Below are 22,355 nucleotides of genomic sequence, written 5' to 3' on the forward strand. Positions count from 1 at the left end.
CCATTGGCGAACTAAGTTGCATATTCCTTGATAAGCATAATTGAACCATGGATCTACCCTGTTGAGTAGTCTGTGTACAACCCTGTTCACTTCCTTGCATGAGGGATGGGTCCTGCACTGGAGCAGTCTACAAATGTTCCAACAAGAACATGTACAGCAATTGAAACACTGGAGTTAAATAATACAGGAGATCATGCAGTACACAGCTATATGTTACCTCAAAAACAAGCCATGGGAACTACAACAAACAAAATGTATTTGTTATGAGCTTATTACATGTGGCCCACAAAGACTTTGTAGGTGTGGTTCATGGGTGGGTTCTGAAATTCTTGGAAACTGAACAATGAAACTGCCAGACTACACAACAACCCCCTTTGTGATTTTTCCCCCTGGAATACAGATGAGATGCCCTTGCTCTGAACAAGCCAGATCAATGCTAACAGTTACAGGACAACATACAGAAGAGCAATATCCCCCTTAAGCACATGATGGCAGACATTAATAGTGAGCAGCAAAGCCTGCATCTCAACCAAAACAAAGCATTAGCTATAATTCATGTCCCACCTGTCTGCCAATATGAAAGCTAACTTATGTATAAACAGCTCTCAGCTGCATAACCCTTGCCAAACTGGTCCCCAGTCAGGTAAGTTTATTTTCCAAGTGTTTAAATACACAACTACTTCACAACACAGCCACACACAACCTTAAATGCATTTTCATAGCTCTAGCTGCCTCATGTATAGGGCTCAAACGAATATTCTATTATCCAAATATTCGGAGAATACTTGAATATTTGAATACCATTTCTGGTATTCGAATATTCGTTTCAAAGAAAATATATAACATCAGTGGTAGAGTACATGGAAATTCTTGATCATACATAAGGATATCTATGACATAATTGATTGAATCATATTGATTTTGAATTGTATTAAAGAGACATCTTGTACAGTTGCAGGATTATTGATATCTCATCCATATCAATGCTGAAAAAGAATATTCGAATATTCGGTAGTGTGAATAAAGAATATTCGAATAGTAAAAACCACTATTTGTTTGAGCCCTACTCATGTATAGCACAGGCTATCATGCCTACACACATCAGTAGCTATATGAAACTTTACTTGTGCCACAGGTTTGGCCTTGCGGACTATTCTTATCACAGATTTGTCGCTTATTTCGCTACCATCATAATCAATAAACACGCTTCCCCAATCCTTAGTCTCCCTCTTCACTTGGATGAAAAAGTCGTAGCCTAACAGCACATCATTAAAATGCTCCTTGATAGCGTCAATTAATAGCTGAACCTCTGCTTCCACGTCTGTTTCAGCCGGCTGTTCAGGGTCATACACGAAATACTTGTGTGGTCTCCCATCAAAACTAATACTGTTTTCTCCCTTTTCGTTTCCATCAAGAAGAATCGCTTAAAAGCACCAACGACGATTGAGACTAATTAATCACATGCAGTCATCTATTGCGGAAGTTACTCACGTGCACTTTTTAAAGGTACACTGAAGCATGTCTGTTGCGATCAAATCCCCCACCTTTGGGGCATTGTTCTGAATCAAATGTGTACTAAATCCTCACTAAATCCCCTATAATTCCCGGGAGGGGGAGGGTGGGGATTAACATTGATAGGTGCATTACTCGATCGATTTTTAATATGAATTTTAAAAAAACTATTAGTTTTCACGCCTACCAGGCAAACCGCTAGAGAAATGAGCTGAAAATTGGTGTGTAGCTGGAATAATCATCATAGAAGTACTTGCAGTAGTGCAGAAGAATCGGATTACAAACCACTGAGTTATGATTCCAAAGCGGGCCAACTACGTGTAGCATATGCGAGATCGAGATACTCTAATAGAACAGTCACCCTAATAGAGCATTCAGCTACGTTTATAGCTTACTCCATTATAGAATTATATTACATTGCTGTAGGGAGTTCAGTTACAAACAGTTAATCGTATAGACAATTCAACTACAAGCAAGTCACCCTGTAGAGAGTTCAGCTACAAATATGTTGCTGTAGAGATTCAGAACATTATAAGTTTTTTTTTTTACAAATTAATGATATAAGATAAAACAGTACATAATAAACAAAAACAAATTATCTTAAATATGGGCCTCAGCGACCTGCACAGCAATCGGTGCCTCAGCAATGGGACAGCGCAAACTGGAACTGGCACCGCGAATGCACATAATTGCAGACCTCAACAAAGAGAAGCTCAATTTACATCTCAGCCATCCCATCACTATTCCATAGGAAAGACTGCTTTGCACTCAAAAGGTTGGCCAATATAAGTCACACTGAAGAGAATTCAGCTATAAACAAGTCACCCTGTAGAGAGTTCAGCTACAACAAGTCACTCTGTAGAAAATTCAGCTACAAACAAGTCACTGTGTAGAGGATTCAGCTATAAAAAAGCTACTCAGTAGAGAGTTCATCTAGATCAGCTACAAACAAGTTACTTTATACAATGCTCAGCTACAAAGGAAATCACTCTGTAGAGACTTCAGCTACAAACAAGTCACTCTGTAATACAAACAAGTCACCATGTAGCTGGAGAGTTCAGCAACCAATCAAAAATCCACTCTGTAAAGTGTTCAGCTATACAAACTTGTTATAACTCTATAGAGAAGGTATAACTCTATAGAGAGATCAGCTAGAAACAAGTCATCCAGTAGAGAGATCAGCTACAAGACATCACCTTATAGAGAGTTCAGTTACAAAGAAACTACCATGTAGAGAGTTCAACTGCAAACAAATCACCCTGTAGAGAGCTCAGCTATGAACAGATCACCTTGTAGAGAGTTCAGCTAGAAAAAGTCATCCTGTAGAGAGATCAGCTAGAAGGATCACCTTGTAGAAAGTTCAACTACAAACAAATCATCCTGCAGATAGTTCAGCTACAAACAAGTCACCCTGTAGAGAGATCAGCTAGAAGAAGTTACCTTGTAGAGAGTTCAGCTACAAAGAAACCATCTTATAAAGAGTTCAGCTGCAAACAAATCACCCTGTAGAGAGTTCAGCTATGAACAGATCACCCTGTAGAGAGATCAGCTAGAAGAAATCACCTTGTAGAGAGTTCAGCTACAAAGAAACCACCATGTAGAGAGTTCAGCTGCAAACAAATCATCTGTAGAGAGTTCAGCCAGAAACAAGTTCACCCTGTAGAGAGATCAGCTAGAAACAAGTCACCCTGTAGAGAGATCAGCTACAAAGAAACCATCCTGTAGAGAGTTCAATTACAAACAGATAAGTTCAGCTAGAAACAAGTCACCGTGTAGAGAGATCAGCTAGAAACAAGTCATCCAGAGATCAGCTAGAAACAAGTCATCCAGAGATCAGCTAGAAACAAGTCACCCTGTAGAGAGATCAGCTAGAAACAAGTCACCCTGTGGAGAGATCAGCTAGAAACAAGTCACCCTGTAGAGAGATCAGCTACAAAGAAACCATCCTGTAGAGAGTTCAGCTACAATCAAGTTACACTATAGAGAGATCAGCTAGAAACAAATCATCTTGTAGAGAGTTCAGTTGCAAACAAATCACCCTGTAGAGAGTTCAGCTACGTATAACAAGTCACCTTGTAGAGAGTTCAGCTACAAAGAAATCACCATGTAGAGAGTTCAGCTGCAAACAAATCACCCTGTAGAAAGTTCAGCTAGAAGCAAATCATCCTATAGAGAGTTCAGCTAGAAACAAATCACCCTGGAAAGAGTTCATTTACAAACAATGAGAGTTTCAGTTATGTAAGAAGTCACCTTATTAACTACAGTTTGTGATAATCATCATTCAATGTTAATTATACAAATATTTCATCAGACAAAAGCTATACACACAATTACTTCCTTTGTTTCACAATTCCTGCAGTAAAGAAAAAAAAACTAGTTAAAAGGAAGCATCAAAGCCATATGGCCAGCTTTGTGGCTTGCAATACAAAAAGAAGTGATATCTAAACCAAAACAGCTAAGCTGTAAAAAAAGAGTGCAGCCCCCAAAAAGGCCAAGGTGAAAAAAAATGTGAAATCCAAGGTGGCAGCCAAGAAATGGCTGTGAAGGTAGGTTAATGGCAAAAAATTTAATTACAACAATTCAGGTGAATTTGCATTGCTCCTCCACTAGGGTTCGGCACCAAATTCACCTGAATTATAGTAATTAAAATTTTTGCCATTAACCTACTATCACAGCCATTTCTTGGTCGCCACCTTGGATTTCACATCTTTTTTCACCTTGGCCTTTTTGGGGGCCACACTTTTTTTTTTACAGCTTGGCTGTTTTGGTTTAGATCGTCTATAACGATGCCAACTTACACAATCACTGAAAGAGGAAGGAAAGTTATTCCACTTTAACAATCACTTTATTCCACCACTGACACGTTTGAAACTGGAAGAAACCTTGGGAGAAAAAACAGTTACACCTTAACTGTTTTTCAAAGAACTGCTTAACCCTGGTATCATAATGTTGGTGTGTGTTTGTTTCCAAGCTTAACTGTTGGCTCCAAGGTGATGCCTCTAAGCTGATGTTATTGGTGCACACAGAGCAAAACTGGATGAGATCCTGTAAAGGTAGCCATTATAAATGCCGGTAGTGTTCTGATGAGGATTCATGAGTATATGGACACTAGGCATACTGCTCTATTCTGTATCTTTCTAATTCATTATTGTAAATGTTGAGTCAATGGGGCCCCACATAATCAATGCATAGTTGAGGTGGGACAACACTAATGAGTATACCAGACTGTAGCATTTATGAGTGGCAACAAAGTGATGAGCCAACCTGTGCAAATAGCTGCCACTATATTAAAGCACTGCTGTGCTTGCATCATGATGTTAAGCGTGCTTTTGAAATTACATTGGTAATACTCTGAAAAGTCTGTCTAGGTCCCAAGTCACTCTTTTAGCAATATATTGTATGTATGTTACACATGTGTGTTGATCCTTGAACTGAGGCTGCACATTTTTGAAAAATACCGTAATTCGCTTTATTTTCGTGCAAATAATTTTTGTGATAAAAATTTTCATGTAAAATATTTTTGTATAATTTACGTAAATGACTGCTCTGTTAGAGTAGTTTGATCCTGTATAAAAATTTTCATGCAAGAAATTTTTGTACAAATTTTGCATACGAAAATTATTTTACAATGAAAAAAAAAGCTAATTACGATATTTTACCCCTATACAAGGAAACAAAGAACAATGAGTTCTTCATCATAATGGTTCAGTATATCTCATCCATTCATGTTTTATCAATCATGCAGGATTCTTATGTTCTTATATATATAGACAGCATGCTTTTTTACGGCACATCCCCATGTTTCTGTTTTACAGACATACCATTGTATAGTGTTAGTTAAAATATCAACAGAAATTTTTAGTAAATGGAATGAAATATTCTAAGGAACATAACACTGTAAAAGCATTTAATTGATTATTATAAGTACAGTAGTAGTGAAGTCTTATGAATAGTATTTTCTGTGCCCCCTAGCTAATACCAAAATTGTAAGGTACATGTAGGAATCATCCCTGCATTTTACACATGGAAAGCTCATGAAAAGCTGACACTATAACATACTTTCCATCATCTGATTATCATGTATAGTTATAGCTCCAACTGCAACCCTATGTGCTAGCTATGTAAGGTGGTGCAAACACTGGACTCTGTTCCTTCATTTATAAAAGTAGTAATGATCACTAGCAATGCTTGGTTGGTGTGGATGCATATGGCATACCCTCTATTACACATACCATACATCCATAAATATTTTAATGCACTATCCACATTACTCAGCATCTTAATAGGCTGCAAAGATGGCTAGTGTTGTATTCTATACATATGCATCACAAGAGATCACGAGACCAAGCATGTGTTGAAATTTGAGCACAGCAGATGAGATCTAAGCAGTAAGATAACTGAGATATTCACACAGAATAAATTACACGGGACTTTGAGCTCAACTTGCAGACCAGATTTGTCCAGCTACTGTACTGTGCAATCAAGTAGAAGCTGGACTCCTAAATTAGAGTTCCTTGGTATTGAATTAATAGTATCCTCAGAGGAGTGTCCTGTACTTTGTTGGGGTGTAGTCTGTTCTTGTTCTTTTACACTATAGTTTGTGCTCTCCATTTTTATTGGAGAGTACCGGAGTCATGATGAAACTGATTGTATAGAATGTACTGGATTACTGTAATGGAGTACATTATGAGCAGTATATGTAACTAAGAGTAGACAGACAACGTTTGCAGTATGCTACATTTACAGCATGGTTGAAGGCTTGAGTAGGAAAGGGAAAGTCATCAAGCATGATGAGCCCTCTGTCTATGAGGTTCCACATAGGTAAGTATCCCAGATACGAAGTATCCTTCACTTGGAAACAGTCACTCCTTGTGTTGTATGATCACTATGAGTTAGCAATGAAGAGGTGCAATGATACCGACACTCTTCTCAATTCTCAGATGAACTATGCATACAGTGGATATATGTTCCAGCTAAAGCATCACAGAATCCTCTAAGTCTACAACAACTTTCTTCCTTGGCTAAAAGTTCAAAATAACATCTTGGGATTGATGTAGTCACTCCTTGGAACTGTGTTTCCATTTGATCAGTAGCTCACTTCACAAAGATTCATTCCATATGGTAAAAGTTTTTGAAACAACAATTGACAGCAAATAATTACTGGAGCTACAAATCCTATAAAGTTGTAAAGTTTGTAACAACAGCAACAACTCTTATTTTATATTTTGTAGCTAAATTGTTGTGACCTGTCACCTAACAGGTTCTTTGTGTAAGTTTTGGCCTCCTCCTTGACTTGGTCTTGTCTATGAACCCTGCTTCAGCCTCATCAATTCTCTTTTGTAAGGAAATTAAATGGGTGACAAACTTTCTATGGTTAAATCCACCCTCTTTCAGTTTACATTTAGATTTCAAATGAAGCTCATAACCATTATAATCATCATCAGCATCAGTGCCAAAGCTCACATTGTCTAATTTACCTTCAGAATGATCAAATAAATTGTGGACATATCTTAATTGTTGTACTGCTCAAGATGATGCTTGATAGTTACATTCAACAATTATGGGCTTGACGAGACTCCAAAAATGACACATGTAAGTCTACAAGTCTGGACACTGGGTACATCCTTCAGTACATTGTTTACCTATAAAAAACCTTTGAATGTCTCTGTCTTGAGGGGTCACAGATAACATTAAGAATGTCTTCTCAATATTAATGGTACTTGTTGGTGCACTCAGAACCTGATGATGATATATATGTTCTGGTCAATAGTGTATAAACAGTTGTTTAGAGAATGGCCATTTTTTAGGCTGATGCATCATACATAATTACAAGTACAGCACACAAGATTTTCAACTGGAGTAGGGACCATAGCACATTGAAAAAAAGTACTGAAACAAACTGGAGTAGTGTACGATATTAAATCACAGTAAAACAAAAAGAAGTGATATATCCCTATTGTGCTCTGCCTCGTGGTATCTTGAGCACAGAGGGATATAACGCTTCTTTTTGTCTTATCATGCACTACTCCAGCTTGTTTCAGTATTTTTTATTGATGTGCTATGGTCTTTACTCTAGTAGAAAATTACAATTTTTGTGTGCCTGTTTGTTAACTTTTTTTTTGTAAAATAAAATTATTATGACTGTTGAACACATGCATACCGCATCAAACAAAAGAAATGGCATCGCGTGCCTCAGCTACCAATTGTCATGTGAATTGTGAAGTATCCATTATGCTTCATAGTCAGCCATCTTCAACCTGTTACACAGCATTACGAATCAAAAAGTGTTCGAAAAGCACCTTTGCTGCAATTAAAGTAGCCACCATGAAAAATACGGACAACTTCTGTTTCGAAGGGAAGCTACCACATGAAGAAAGCATTGTATGTACTGTGGTATTCCAAAAGGCATGTGTCCAGCTGAAGCAACATCGAATGGTAAAAAATCAAGCCCATAGCCTTATCCGTTATCGAGTTACACTTGTCTGAAGGCATCAGTCAGTCAGTCAGTCAGTTAGTAGAAAATTCCATTTATCATTTTTTTTAAATCCGTAGCAACTTGTTAAAAATGTTTCGGATTGATCCGAGGGCTTGTCTGGCTTTAGCTTTACCTAGCCAATGCAGCCTCATCATCATCAGGGAAAAGTGAGGCTGGTTTTTGGGTAATTTTCATGGGCCACGCCCAAATCTTTGTGGTCTTTACTACACAGTACTATCGTGTTGTATGATACTATCCTCAGTTTGGTAGTTTCTTATCCTTTTGTGTTTTTGCATGATGGGGCAGATAACGGACTGGGTAGGTAATAAGGGCAGAGTCATGTACAGATTCAATTATCCCCTTTTTCAGTTGTTCCTTAGACAGAATCACATCATACTGCCTCAATTTCTGAATTTTGTTTCATGTCTTTTATTAGTTCACAGTTAACTTTGTAGCACAGTCAACAAGCTACCAAGGCTTGAACTGCTATCTACCTTGTTACTGGCAAACCTCATCAGTAGCATTTCAGTCAGGCAGCTTGCAGCTAGTGGGTGTAATGCCTCTTGATTGAATGTCCGCAGGATTCTCAAATCCTGGAAAGTGGTTCCAACACTTAGCAGGTATGCAATCCTTTCACCCTGTTTTCAACCATAGCTTCCACTCTTTAGCTATAGTGATACCCTTAATCCAGAAGAGAGCTATCTTAGAATCACTAGAACAACAATGTGGCTGTAACTGGATGTGTTTGTTTTAAGTGCAACTGGCTTAAAGAGAACAATCTAGTACTTTAGAAGATAGCTGTGGTATTCCAGAAGAATGTTTGAAGGAAATGAGAACCACACACTGTAATGTCATGCATTCCTCTCTACTCACACTTGACCTTGAAAAGATTACTTGTTGTAAGAACTTTAGTCATTTGCATAGAGTAACAGGTTACATACTCAGTTTACAAATCAAAGATAAGAGCCTCTGAAACTGAGATAACAGCTGATATGTTGCAAAGGCAGAAACACTGTGGATGAAGGAATCTCAAAGGGAATTGCTGAAACACAAAGATTTCCTACATTGTTAAAGGCAGTTTGACCTCTTTCTCAAGGGAGAAGTGCGGAGGTGTAGTAGCAACTCTGATATTTCTTACAACACTAAGCACTCAATGCTCTCATTACCTGGCTGTCCTAATTGTATAATATGCACACATGAGAGAATTATGCACTTGGATTATAAAAGGAAAATAGTTTGTGGGACAAATTATACACAGGTGCATGGTCTGTTGTAACTTCGGGGTTGTTCCAAGCCTTACTGCTAATATTTTCCTTATTAGGCGCTTCAAATGCTTCACTGCTAGAAGAGGAATTCTGCACAAAATAATTTCTGGTAATGGGAAATCATTTAAGGCTGCAGCTAAAAGCATATCCTCCATGTTGAACGGTTCTGTAGTACAAGGTACCAGTGCAAATACTGGCGTATATACAATTTTTAAAAAATCTAGGTTGGTTGTTAAAATAGTTTACATATAGAAACTCTATATAGACAAGATTGAAACTGATTAAAATCATACAGTGTATGCCATGTAGAATTGCACACACACATCTCATATGACCAATCACATAATGTACTATAATTACAAAGTCACAACACATAATCATACTACAGTGTTTAACCTCTTACAAGAGGTTAAGTCCAATTTGGATCAGATATTCTCCTCTTGGGAGGATTTGTTGCTCTCAAATAGGGATGCATTGATTTTGCTGGAAAAGTTTTGGCACAAAGCAACGGGCAAAATGCTGCTATAATAGGTGAAATTTTTGTGAAATGAACATAAACATTGCACAAAGATTGAGATAATCTAATAGAACAGTCATATGCAGTAAAGATTATCAACAATATGTAGCTGAGAAGAGGCAATTGGCATACCCTAATAGAACAGTCAAATGTGTATGTAGAGCCTGTAGCTAGCTTTTTGCTATACGTGTATGGTAAGAACAAGTGCAGTTTAAGATACTCTAATAGAACAGTCGTTTTAAGGTGAAATTGTAGCTTTGCACTTAAAATAAAAATAGTCAATTAACAAAGTTTAATGCTGAGCAAAATAGGTAATCATTGAGCAAGATTTGATCTAGGTGAAAAATAAAAGAACTGCTGGAAAGGAAATAGATGGAAAAAGCAAAATAGATTCATCGGTACTCTCGAACTGGCAGTTCAGGAGTAGTATTGACTGGGGGATCAGGGGTGGTAGCTGTATGTGGAAGTTGAATCAGATCTCCTCTGTTTCTTCTGACTTGTCCTTGTGAAGTTGTTACTGAGTAGGATCTAGGAGCTACTTCTTCCCCAACATTTGTAGTAAAATTATATTCTGGTAGCCAAACTACCTGTCCCATCTTGAGTGGTGCATGGTAAATCTCTGGTTGAATGGTGTTATCGAAACTGTTGTTTTGTCTGGTCTCAATAATGCATCTCGCTCTTTTGCTACATTCAAATTAGAAACTGTGGTTTTCTCTGCTCTCATGTAGTTGGGACTGTTGTACAGAGAACCCTAGTCATCAGATGCTGTGAAGGGCTGTATCCAATCTCAAGAGGAGTGCTGCAGTATGCTATTAAAGCTGGATAAAGATCACCTTCCTTCTTTAGTGAATTCGTAATTGTACCAACCACATGTTCAGCCTTACATGGGGAAATATGGACTTGGTGACATGCTTAAATTGATAATTAATAGAAAATTGCCTGTAAGAAACTGCTCGAAATTGAGGACCATTGTCTGAGTACACCATCTCAGGAATACCATGTAAAGCAAAGATGCACTTAGTGTGAAAAATGATGTCATCTGCTCTTAATGTAAACAAAGAATGATGCCATCTAATGCCAGTCTAGAATGATGCCATCTTAGATGCCAGTCTAGAATGATGCCATCTTAGATGCCAGTCTAGAATGATGCCATCTTTTAGGTTCATTGAAATATCTAAGAATGATGCCATCTTAGATATTTCAATGAACCTAAAAGTAGTCCACTCTCAAAAGGAAATGATTCTTCCATTGCACAAATCAGGGCTGACATTTTGCTATGGGAGGTCAGGTAAGGAAGAGGACAACAACGGTTCTGCACTCTGAGACTGGTTTTTGAAACATTCTGTACAGTTCTTAATGTTCCCTGGAAGGTGAGTTGTGAGACCTGGCCACCAAACACACTATTTGGTTCAAGTCCAGCACTTTGTAATATCATGGTGACTATCTTGTAGTTTGTCCAAAATCTCAGACTGTGCATATAGTTGTAGCGGAATCACAATTTGGTAACCAATAATAAACCATCTTTGATTGATAGTTCTGTACAAACAAGGTACAGGTAGTATGGGAAAATTTCGTTGGTGAGAGTAGGCCCATAGTCTGGCAGTATTGCCTCACTTGAACACAGAGTGTATCTGTTCATTGCTTATGCAAGATGCTGTTCAGTAGTTGGAATACTTTGCAGGACTTGCTTGATTTTGAGCTTCAAATTGGGGGTCTGTTGGTGCCCTAGACAACATAGTGAACTGTATCATCAATGAGTAGTTGTTTACAAGAAACATGCAATATTACTGTAGACCTTATCACCTGCATATGGAATCTCTGAACTCAAAATGGCAAGTTATCAAGACTGTAGGTGGTGAACAATGACACTAAGGGTTTATGTTAATGTGAAAAATCAAGACTGCTAAACATTCACAAGCCCATGTTAAAGCTAAGGATTCCTTTTCTATATGAATATATCTTTGCTCAGTGGTGGATAATTATCAAAATATTTATGCTACTGGTTGTAGCACAACATCATCCAGACCTTTGAGGATCTGTGCCATTTGCTCTTAGAAGTCTTCAGGGGTAGATGTAATGCTAGTGCAAGCAGTAATGGCCAAAAGTGTGATGAACATTGTCAAAGTCAGAAGAGTCAACTCTGGTGCAAGTACAATTTACCAAAAACCTGAATTTGTGTCCAGTTTTGAAAGAACTGTGGCACCAGCCAATTTGGTCTGCAGCCAGAAGTGAATACCTCTCTCTATAAACACTCTTGTTGAGTTGGGTTAGATCCACACTTGGCCATTAGGCTTGCCATCTCCGAGCATCAGGCTGTGGCTCCTATTTTCAATTTGTGGAAATTGTTCAGTGAGTATTATAGATTTGTATCCTGGCCAACTATTTGAACTTTTCTATGGCTGGACAACCCAACATAATAGTGGCTTTGCTAAATCTGTAATAACAGCAGTGTGCTGATCGGTGTAAGTATCACAGTAATAGCTACATATGCATCCTGAGAAATCATGAGACTGAGAATGTTGTTGTAAACCAAGCATAGCATGCAAAACAAGTAAGATATTCACAAACAATAAATTACATGGGCCTTCGAGCCCAATGCAGCTCAACATATGGACCGGATTCACCCAGCTGCTGTACTTTGTGAGCAAGTCTATGTTAGGAGAAGCTCGCATCCTAAATGAGATCTCCATGGTATATGATGGACATCCTGATATATACACAAAAAGAGCATCATCACCATACACACTGTGTTACAAACCATGCAATCCACCAGTATGACTCTGAACAAGACAAAATATCAATTTCTCAAAGACAAGTTTATTTTTAGGGCAGTTAATTGATGGAACTGGTATCAAACCAGATCCAGCCAAGGTCGTGGCAATTCAGAAAATGCCAACTGCTAAAAACATTTCTGAGTTACATAGATTTTGGGCATGGTTAACCAACCATCCCAGCAAACTTACACCATGCTTGGCTGACAAGACAAAAAAACTCTTGAGAGACTTATTTGTGAAAGACAGATATTGGTTATGGTGAGCAGTACAACAGACAGCATTCGAAAACCTTACATACTGCTCCAATGACAACCGAACTTTTTTGCAAGCTCATGACCACTAAATAGCCTGCTTTTCACAAAATCAGTCACAATATTATACAGTTTAAGGAAAAATTAGTTTGATTAGGGATCATAGAAAAAAGTAGGGAAACAAGGGAGGTTGCCTACACCTGCAGATATACTAGCAATAATCCCCAAGACCAAGACTGAACTAGGGATTAAATGTTCACTAGTATATCTGCATGTGTAGGCGACCTGCATGCTACGACCGGTCCCCTCAAAATTGGTCCCCTCGGACCACTTACAGTTGCTGTAAATGGTCCCCCTGGACTACTTACAGCACCATGGATGGTCCCCCTCTGCCATAGATGGTCCCTCACCTGACAATTAACAATGCAGTCTCATGCCCAGTCCACTATTTGTGTGGGGGTGGGAAAATTTTTGAGACTAACAACAATAGAGAGGTTGCATACAAAATGAGTGTCTCGAAATGCTTAACAACTGTTGCTAGCCAGCCATGCTTTAGGGCAGAGGACAAAGGCTACAGTCATTCTCAATGCTTAAGCGTACAACGGAACATGTTCTCTAGGTTAGTCACTTGTATAAACTAGGATAGCCGTGGTCAAAAGTTTATAAAGCATTAAAATTTGAGACTAATTGCTAGGCACCAGCCTATTATGCTGGCATAATTTTGAGCATGATAGGTGCCTGAAAGCATCAAGCATAATGCTAGCACAATAGGCAGAATAATTGTCATACTGTAAGCAAAAATACATGCCACAGAAAAAGGCTGACTTACAATAATAGAACAGTTGATGCCACTGATGACACCACTATTATTATAGTTTATAATGCAGCCAAATTCTTAATGCACAATGAGTACTTTTTACATTTAACCAGTTGTTTATCAGCCAAAGTTTATGGCAAAAATTTTGAGCATAATTATGAGCATAATAAGCAAAATTTTTGAGCACTGCAGCATAGCATAATAGGCAAAATTATAAGCATAATAGGCTGGTGCCTACTAATTGCACTTGTCTGTATTAAACCTAGTTTTCAATGTTTGTTTGCAACCTTATCCTAGCGTCTGACACTGATACACGTTGTTGGCAGCTCATGGTGATGAACCAACAGCATTCGTCTCATTCAGTCCCATTGACCCAAGTGTGGCTGACTAGCAACAGTTGTTAAAGCATTATTGGTGGAATGCAAGCTCTCTATGCACACCTGATGCAAATTAGTGGTGGCGTTCAATGTTGAGATAGTTTTCAGAAACCATTTTTGATCATATAGTTTAGCTGCGTAGCATCACCATATAGCTACAAGTGAGAGTGAGAATGAGAAACTGATTTGATGCAAGTTTTGTATAAGCTATAGTTATTTATGATCAGTAGCTATAGTTCTTTATTATTTATTACTAGGCAGGCAGCACAGCTTGTTTGCCTAGGATGTAAAATCAACAATATTACAGTCACATGTGCAATCAATAAGTTACATAGGTGGCGAAAAGTGAAAACAGGGAGGCTATCCTAGTCCGGCCTATTTTTACATATGTTGCAAGATAGATCATAAATGTGAAACCAGACCCCATGAATCAAGACTCACGGTAGTGAGTCGCGCGGCCAGTAAAGCAGAAACGCGCGCCGCAGACAATAAATGACGCGACCACTACGTGAGGATTTTACAAGAACGAACGTTGTCAAATTCGGCCTTCCTGTAATCCACCCGTCACTTACGCTATCTCTCTGCAACTCTGGAGTTGAACTCATCGTGTCACTAGTAACTACCACACAAGCAGTGAAGCAAATCCATGCCGATTGTTTCGTGATGGAGGTTGCCGACATCAAAGGGGAGGTTTCATTTTTTTTTTTTAATCGCATGCGGTTAGACGCAACCGCAGGTGTATGCCTTGCGTTCCTTTGTGCATTCCGAACATTGATCGCCCTGTTATCGCTTCAGTATTCACTCAATCACCTCAAGATTCACATCATCGATTTCACCATACATGATTACCCTACAGTCGTGATTTCAGCACCAAACGAAGTTTCAGTCGTCCTCAGTCGACCTAGAGGCCAAATACAAATCCCAGATTGTTGTTTTCCGCAATACTCGCTTGGCATGTAGGGCAATGTGTCTTCAAACTGTTCTGAAAGTTTCGTTCAAATTGAAACATTTGTTTTCGAGAATGGCTAGTTTGAAATTTGAATTTAGTCGCTCCCACATCATTTGCTCTCTAAGAATTTTACTCGGAATTTAAAGAATGACGCAGAGCACAACTGCGGTCACTGGGTATTGATGAACTGGCAGTTAATCATATAGCCACCAAGAAGTGTGCTGCCATAGATTATAGTCCATAGATGTAATCTATATATGGTGCTGCATACCATCCTTCGTTTTGAAATTAGTCGCCCCCACATAATTTGTCCTCTAAGGGCGCGGCTTAAAGAACGACACAAGAGTACAACTGCAGTTACCAGTTGTTGACACAAGCTGTGAGTAATTAGCACATGTAGCTAGCTTAAAAGGAAGAGTGCAAAATCGCCTAATACAATTGTCACCATGCATTATTGCATTTTATAGCACCCCCACACAAAATTACACATGTAATTACAACATACAGAGGAGACACATGAATACCAAACACTTTTCACAACAATAATGTAAGAATTGTACAATAATGACTGTAATATAACTGCTATGCAAATGTTTTCCAGTGGCCTGCCATGGTAGCAAGTCTCACATGACGGCATGTATATTCATCCAAACACAATGGGAGTAACGAGTAAGTATGATGACAACAAGTTGGTATGACTCCATTTGTAGAATCCAGATGAGTGGGTGTGGCTCCAGTATGTCTAAACAGTTAACAAACATTCCTGTTATAAATATGTGCTAGAGTTGCAATATAATAGTATAGTATTTAAATGCAATAATACATAGTCTCCATTGCATCACTATCAAACGACACTAAGTGGAGGATATTGTTGCATCTCTAGTATGTACACTCTATCAGTACAACCTATCTTAATGGCCACTAGTATAGAAAGACAACCACTCTTGAAAAGCCAATTCCAATTGAGAATTTATACACTGTTACCTGCTGAATGAGTGAAGGTGGCAATAAACAAGTTCCACCGTAATTTATACACGTGATCTGATCCTGTATATTCTGTCAGTGGATGAGATCCACTTTGCCAGGACAAAATGTGACTCAAGTGCCCTGGATGATCCATACTCAACCAACTTATGACCCAGTGGCACAATGGAACTGACTATTTATAGAGAATACAATTATATTTATTTCTAAGATGTGTGGATGTGTGGACACATTACAACACATTACATGTACATTCAAGACATGCTACGTACTGTTTTAGCATTTCAAGTCACCACATTATACACGTACCAGTCAACAATGCTTCATAGTGCCCATCAGTAAACTTGAAGAAAAGTTACGAAAAATAAAAATTCACATAAGTACAATGAAACCTCATTAATATGGCAGGCTGTGGGACCAAAAAATTTGGCCTGAATAACTAAGTGGCCTTATTAATGAGGTCATAAGTAATGCTTAGCTATATTTGGGACCTACTAGAGGTGGCCAATATAATGAGGTGGTCTTATTAAAGAGGTGGCCACTAAGTGAGGTTTCACTGTACATATAGTTCACAATATTGTGAACAATATTAATGGTTAACAATATACACTGAAACTTGCAGGTCACTTCTTGTGGAAGATTGCTCTCTACACAAAATGACACATTCAGAGATTGTATTTAGATGGATGATACAGTAACGCATTTGTGACTTCAATACTCGTGATGTGTCACTGCTAGGCAGCAACCATATACACGGTACTGCCACATCGCACTTGCTCGCACACACAATTTTGCTAAAGATTTTACAAATTGATAATTAAGGGGTGTGGCAACTAGCTGTTTCACTCGCACGACTGTGTGGCAGCTGTTTCCCTTCTGTACAAGTGGCCACCAAGACAGGTCCACTGTGGATGAAAGCCAGGCATTAGATACTTGGTATTTCATGTGTTGAAGACATTCCAGGGCTTCTGGTAGTCTCAAATCTCACCACAGTTTAACTCAGGCAGTGTTGTGGTCACCACTAAATTACTGGAATGCTGTGTTATGTTCATCTTATGCTTGGCTACTATATTGTAGAACTGAAATGGATACTCTGAAAAATATATCCTATGGATAATGACTTCATTACTTTCTTCATCAGGAGCTTATAAGAACCAATAGTGAAACTTTTTACACTTGGGGCTGACAGTCAACTGCCTATGTCTGAAGCAGTGCTTTTGGTGCTCTAACAGATTGGCTGCCCCCTTGTTGCCAGCACTCACTGTCTCATATGCTGTCATACACTAAATCCATCTCTATAGTCAGTTAGAACAGCATGCTTCTTACCTTTTTTTAAGGCCGCATAATGCAGCCACCTCTTTAAAAGGTAAGGTTAGAAAATTTTTTCCCTACGGCCTGAATAATGACCAGTTTTCACTGTACTATTAGTGATTAGAGATCATGGGGGATTATTTATTAAGATACTAAGATATACAAACGCTACAACCTCTCAGTAAATTTTTTACCCTGGTCCAATGTCTCGTAATAATCATGACTTCGTGAGAGACTCTACTGTGACAAATACATGTTTATCATGATATGTGCTAATCGCCTTTTTACAATTAAGTTTTACAACACAAATACATGTATAGTTAAACTCAACAATTGCGACTAAATCCCTTCAACACGAAAAGACAAGTAATGAGACAATCTTGGAGACAACAGCCACACAAGCCTATTCTGGTGCGTTTATTTAGTAGTAATATAAATTTTAAAGGCGTTTATTTACAACAGGACATAATTATGCGCCCCTCTATTGTCTCTGTACATACTTGCCTTTTCTTTACTATTCTCATTTCATTTCACAAGATCTCTTGGCAGGGGCGTAGCTTCTTCACTTGAATTAGTCAATGCTTGAAGTAGATCGAGATTCTCTAATAGAACAGTCACATTCTACAAGTGCCATATTTTTATATTGTAAAGTCTGTAAGTAGCTAGTATTTTAAACTATACAATCTGATGCTAAGCAGAAGTTGTAACTATGCTAAATATTGATTGCTGTGTTACAGTTGTTTTGTGACTGCTCTAATAGAGTATCTTGATCGTTTCAATGCAGTACAAGATGAAAGGCAAAGTGTTGTTAAGGGTTTACTAGTTAAAATGGGTGTTAGTTGACTCCAGTTGCATGCCACTAACAGGGCCGTCCAGAGAAATTAGAGGGCCCAGGGAAAAGAGTTAAAGAGGGGCCCAGGGGCAAGGAAGGGTCTAGATCCTGACTGCTTATTAGAGTATATCGATCTTTCTTTAAACAGGTATTCAAGTGGCCCCTTTCGGGCTGTGGTAGGGGGCAAAATACCCCAGTTACCCCCAATGTGGGCGGCCCTGGCCACTAAAATTACAGTTATATTTTAATATTCTGTCACTGTAATCTGGGGTTTCTGTCAAAACCATGGAAACTGGAAACTCACCTACTGTTATCAACAGTGCATTGCTTATTCTAACAAAAAGTATTGAAATCCCATCCAAAAACAGCTTATAGCTGTAAAAAAAGTGCACGTCCAAGTAAAGCAGAGTTAACTGCGACAAAAAGTAATGATATCATAATGCGGCCATGTGCGAGGTGTGCAAGTTGTAAAATTATTATTAGCTAATCAGATAATACAATGTTATTGTTAAAGTGTTAATGAGAACTATGTGATGCTGCTAGTTTTTAAGTGTGTGAGCATCTTCATAAATGCCACATAAATTTAATTCTCAATAAAGCAATGTGTATAGATTCTCTGATAGTAATAAATAGTTTGAGTTTGGCCGCCTTTCCTGTATACAGCAATGCTACGAACAAAGGAAAGGTGGCCAAACTCAAACTATTTATTACTATCAGAGAATCTATACACATTGCTTTATTGAGAATTAAATTTATGTGGCATTTATGAAGATGCTCACACACTTAAAAACTAGCAGCATCACATAGTTCTCATTAACACTTTAACAATAACATTGTATTATCTGATTAGCTAATATTAATTTTACAACTTGCACACCTCGCACATGGCCGCATTATGATATCATTACTTTTTGTCGCAGTTAACTCTGCTTTACTTGGACGCGCACTTTTTTTACAGCTATAAGCTGTTTTTGGATGGGTATCATTTACATTTATTGCATGTTTCAACCTCCATGCACCAAGTAAATTTCATTGCCAATGTTGGCCCCCACTCTTAACACTACCCCTATAGTTTAAGTAATATCTTAAGAACAGTGATTCTTGATTCTGCTACTATGCACAACTTTGAGGTGAAATAGCTCAGTACATACAGCAAATAACTTGAAGACTGGAATGACAAGATCAAGCTGAATATAGTCAGCTGATTAGCTATTATAGTGATAATGTTAGCTATTTGGGAATAATAAGTAACTATATAGCTAGCTAGGTTTTGACATACAGGGTTGTAGAGTCTACCATGTGGGCAATTTCATGTGCATGGATTGTCTTAATGTATTATAGAATGTAAATATAATAATACAGATAGCTATAATATTGTGAGTGAAGGTATACAAATGTACATGCTAGCCATAAAGTCAAATTTGCTAATCAAAAATCATTAGGTGCAGGAGGAGAACATTCAACACAGTTAAATCTAAAATTATTAATGAAGACGTTTCAGCTGGGTTTTTTTGTAGTGATTCCAGAGCATTTGATGTGTACCCATTCATTACAGCTGTCACATTGTATCTGTATAGTACAATAGCATATTCATCTATAAAGTATAATAGCATATTCAACGTATTACATAACAATATAATCTTGTGCATATATATACCCATCTTCCATAATACTCTGGATGAGCAAGACTCTCGTCAGAACATCCACACATGATGCAATAGTCAGTAAGATCCACTGAAGATTGCAAAATAATTACAGTATGTATAACACATTATTTTATTTTATTATTATTAACACTTTACAAAGACCAGCACTGAAGGTTTGACAGCAACATGTGCTGCAGCCTTAGGATTACCTAACCTAATTTCAAGGACTTAGATTTAACGAAGTGGCTATATTTACGGGCCCGTAACGTAGAATTTTTTTGCTATATTTACGGCATTCCTAAGTGTGCATGTGCAAGCATCTCGTGACTTAGTCGGTCACGGTGCAAATATTTATTTACCTGGCCGTTTGTTGTATAACTCGAGTATCAAACACACTAGTTGTATGAAGGTAAGTTTTTGGGTGAGTTCGAGGCGAGCTAGGGTTGAAGCGAGCGTCCCGGCGAAGCCGGGCCAACCCTAGCTCGCCTCGAATCCACCCAAAAACTTACCTTCATACAGACAGTGAAAGTCATCATTGTGTTTAACAGGCAAACGTCAGGTTAACGTTAGGGTTAGGGTCGGGTTCAGCTTTGGTTTCTTCTTCACTGGTATGGGTTAGACTATAGATTTTTAACATTTAAATAGTACAAAAACAAGTGAAATACCCAGCAAGCACTGGTGGTACAGTGGTAGAGCATGGGTACTCCAATCCTGGATGTGTGGGTTCGAACCTCGATAACATCACACTTTTTTTCTTCATTTCTTATACCTTTTTGTGTCATGATTTTATCTAAGTTTTTTTTTTAAAATAGTAACAAACTAAGTCATGAGATGCTTGCACATGCGCACTTAGGAATGCCGTAAATATAGCAAAAAAATCCTTCGTTACGGGCCCGTAAATATAGCCACTTCCTAGATTTAATGACTTATAACTGATAAGGTGTAACAGAAAAGAGGCCAAAGTAAGGAAAAAATTCCTCCAACCCCAGGATTTAATCATACCAGAATTTGCAAGTAATACTAAGACTATGTCTTTATGAGCCTTGGGTATATCTACCCTAAACATTTTACCCTCATTGATTTCATTCAAATTTAGAAGTTGTTCTGCAATCTATATATAGAGAATTAAATACACATACATGTACTTGGTTTAATGTATAGACAGGTAAGAATATACTAACCTTCAAACATAAAACACCACAGTTATGGCTGTCCATTTGCACACTGCGTTGCAGTTGCACTTGTTTGCACCTGTCAATCAAAACAGGGTCTCTTCCAATAATTGTGTGCTGCATATCAAAAAACTTCTTGTAAAAATTAAAAGTTTTGGTCACATGGTACTGATCCTTGCATCACCAACATATAATAATACCAGAGCCAATTACACCCAATCCCTAGCTTACTCGATGGCTGTGTATGCTCCACGTATAGATTTCGAAGGGCCCAAGGGATCAAGGTAGTAGAATATCTTCTCATTCATATTGATGGCCTGCATGATGCAAAAGAGCAATATCCAACTAACTCGATGTGGCAAGTGGCTACTGCATATAAATGTCCTACTTACAATCAAAATCCAATGGTTGTTTCCATGATTGTATGCCCCAACAATAAAGGTCTTTGTACGGTAATTTGCATATTTTTCATTGTAAAACAATTTTCGTATGCAAAAACTTGTATGAAAAATTTTTATATAAAAGTTCGAACTACTCTAATAGAACAGTCATTCACGTAAATCATACAAAAATATTTTTAGACCAAAAATTTTTATCACGAAAAGTTTTTGCAACAAAAATAAAGCAAATTACAGTACTTAATGTTTCCTGAATGTGTATATAATAGCATTGCAAACACATGAAGTTTCACTTATTTCATTGTATGTACCATTACACAGTACTTATAGTATATACACACAACATTCTGAATTCATGTACCTTACTTAGTAGATGTGATGCCCTCTCATCAAATGCTTTAAATGTGCAGGAATGATTAACAATTGATGTAATTGTTTGAGTAATGATTGCATAGCTGCAATGCAACTAGCAGCTGCAAGTATCCATTCATGATCTGATATGGTATACAAAGAATCATTTTATAGCACTCTAATTAGTATTTCGTACCTCATCATTTAGTAAACTGTTCCTTTCAAACAGTGAAAGCTACCATGATGAACAAAAAAATGGCCAATTCTTGATTTTACAGTATAACATGTCTGTCTATTCCAAATCACCTGGAGCTGCTCATGTAGTATGTTACTATACACAGATAGGAAATTGATACATGATTTTGGGAACTGTTTTCATCTTTTCGTTTCTTTCCTGGTGGTCCATTATTTACTGGGCTCAAGTTAAGCCCACCATTGGCTTATCAAATGAAAATCTCTGATGATAATCAAAAATATCTCAGAAAACATATTTGCGCATGAGCAACTTTATACTGGAAAAGAAACGGAGAAACCAATTACGTAGTTACCCAGGTAGTCCGGTCATTTTATGAAAAAAGGGGTCAAACGTAAACTAATTGCAACACAAATGGTTTCAACAGTTTCTAGCACAGAAAAATGTGTTCTATAACATATCAAAAGTCTCGGAAGATCCCATAAGGGGAAAGTGACCTATTGCATGACCTTTTTAGCCATTTTTAGCAAA

At 37.9% G+C, this 22,355-nt stretch overlaps 1 protein-coding gene and 1 long non-coding RNA gene across 2 annotated transcripts in view; one reads left to right on the plus strand and one right to left on the minus strand.

Annotated features, from left to right (window-relative positions):
• LOC136255168 (uncharacterized) overlaps nt 1-22,355 on the plus strand; it is a 132,115-nt gene that overhangs the window by 3,796 nt on the left and 105,964 nt on the right. The window lies entirely within an intron of this gene.
• LOC136256609 (uncharacterized) lies at nt 15,420-16,617 on the minus strand. The gene is made up of 2 exons (XR_010701562.1): nt 16,194-16,617; nt 15,420-15,679 (listed from the first exon to the last, which is right to left on the minus strand). It is a non-coding gene; the product is annotated as an uncharacterized lncRNA (long non-coding RNA).

This window comes from Dysidea avara, chromosome 5, assembly GCF_963678975.1.
Source record: "Dysidea avara chromosome 5, odDysAvar1.4, whole genome shotgun sequence".
Lineage (NCBI taxonomy): Eukaryota > Metazoa > Porifera > Demospongiae > Dictyoceratida > Dysideidae > Dysidea > Dysidea avara.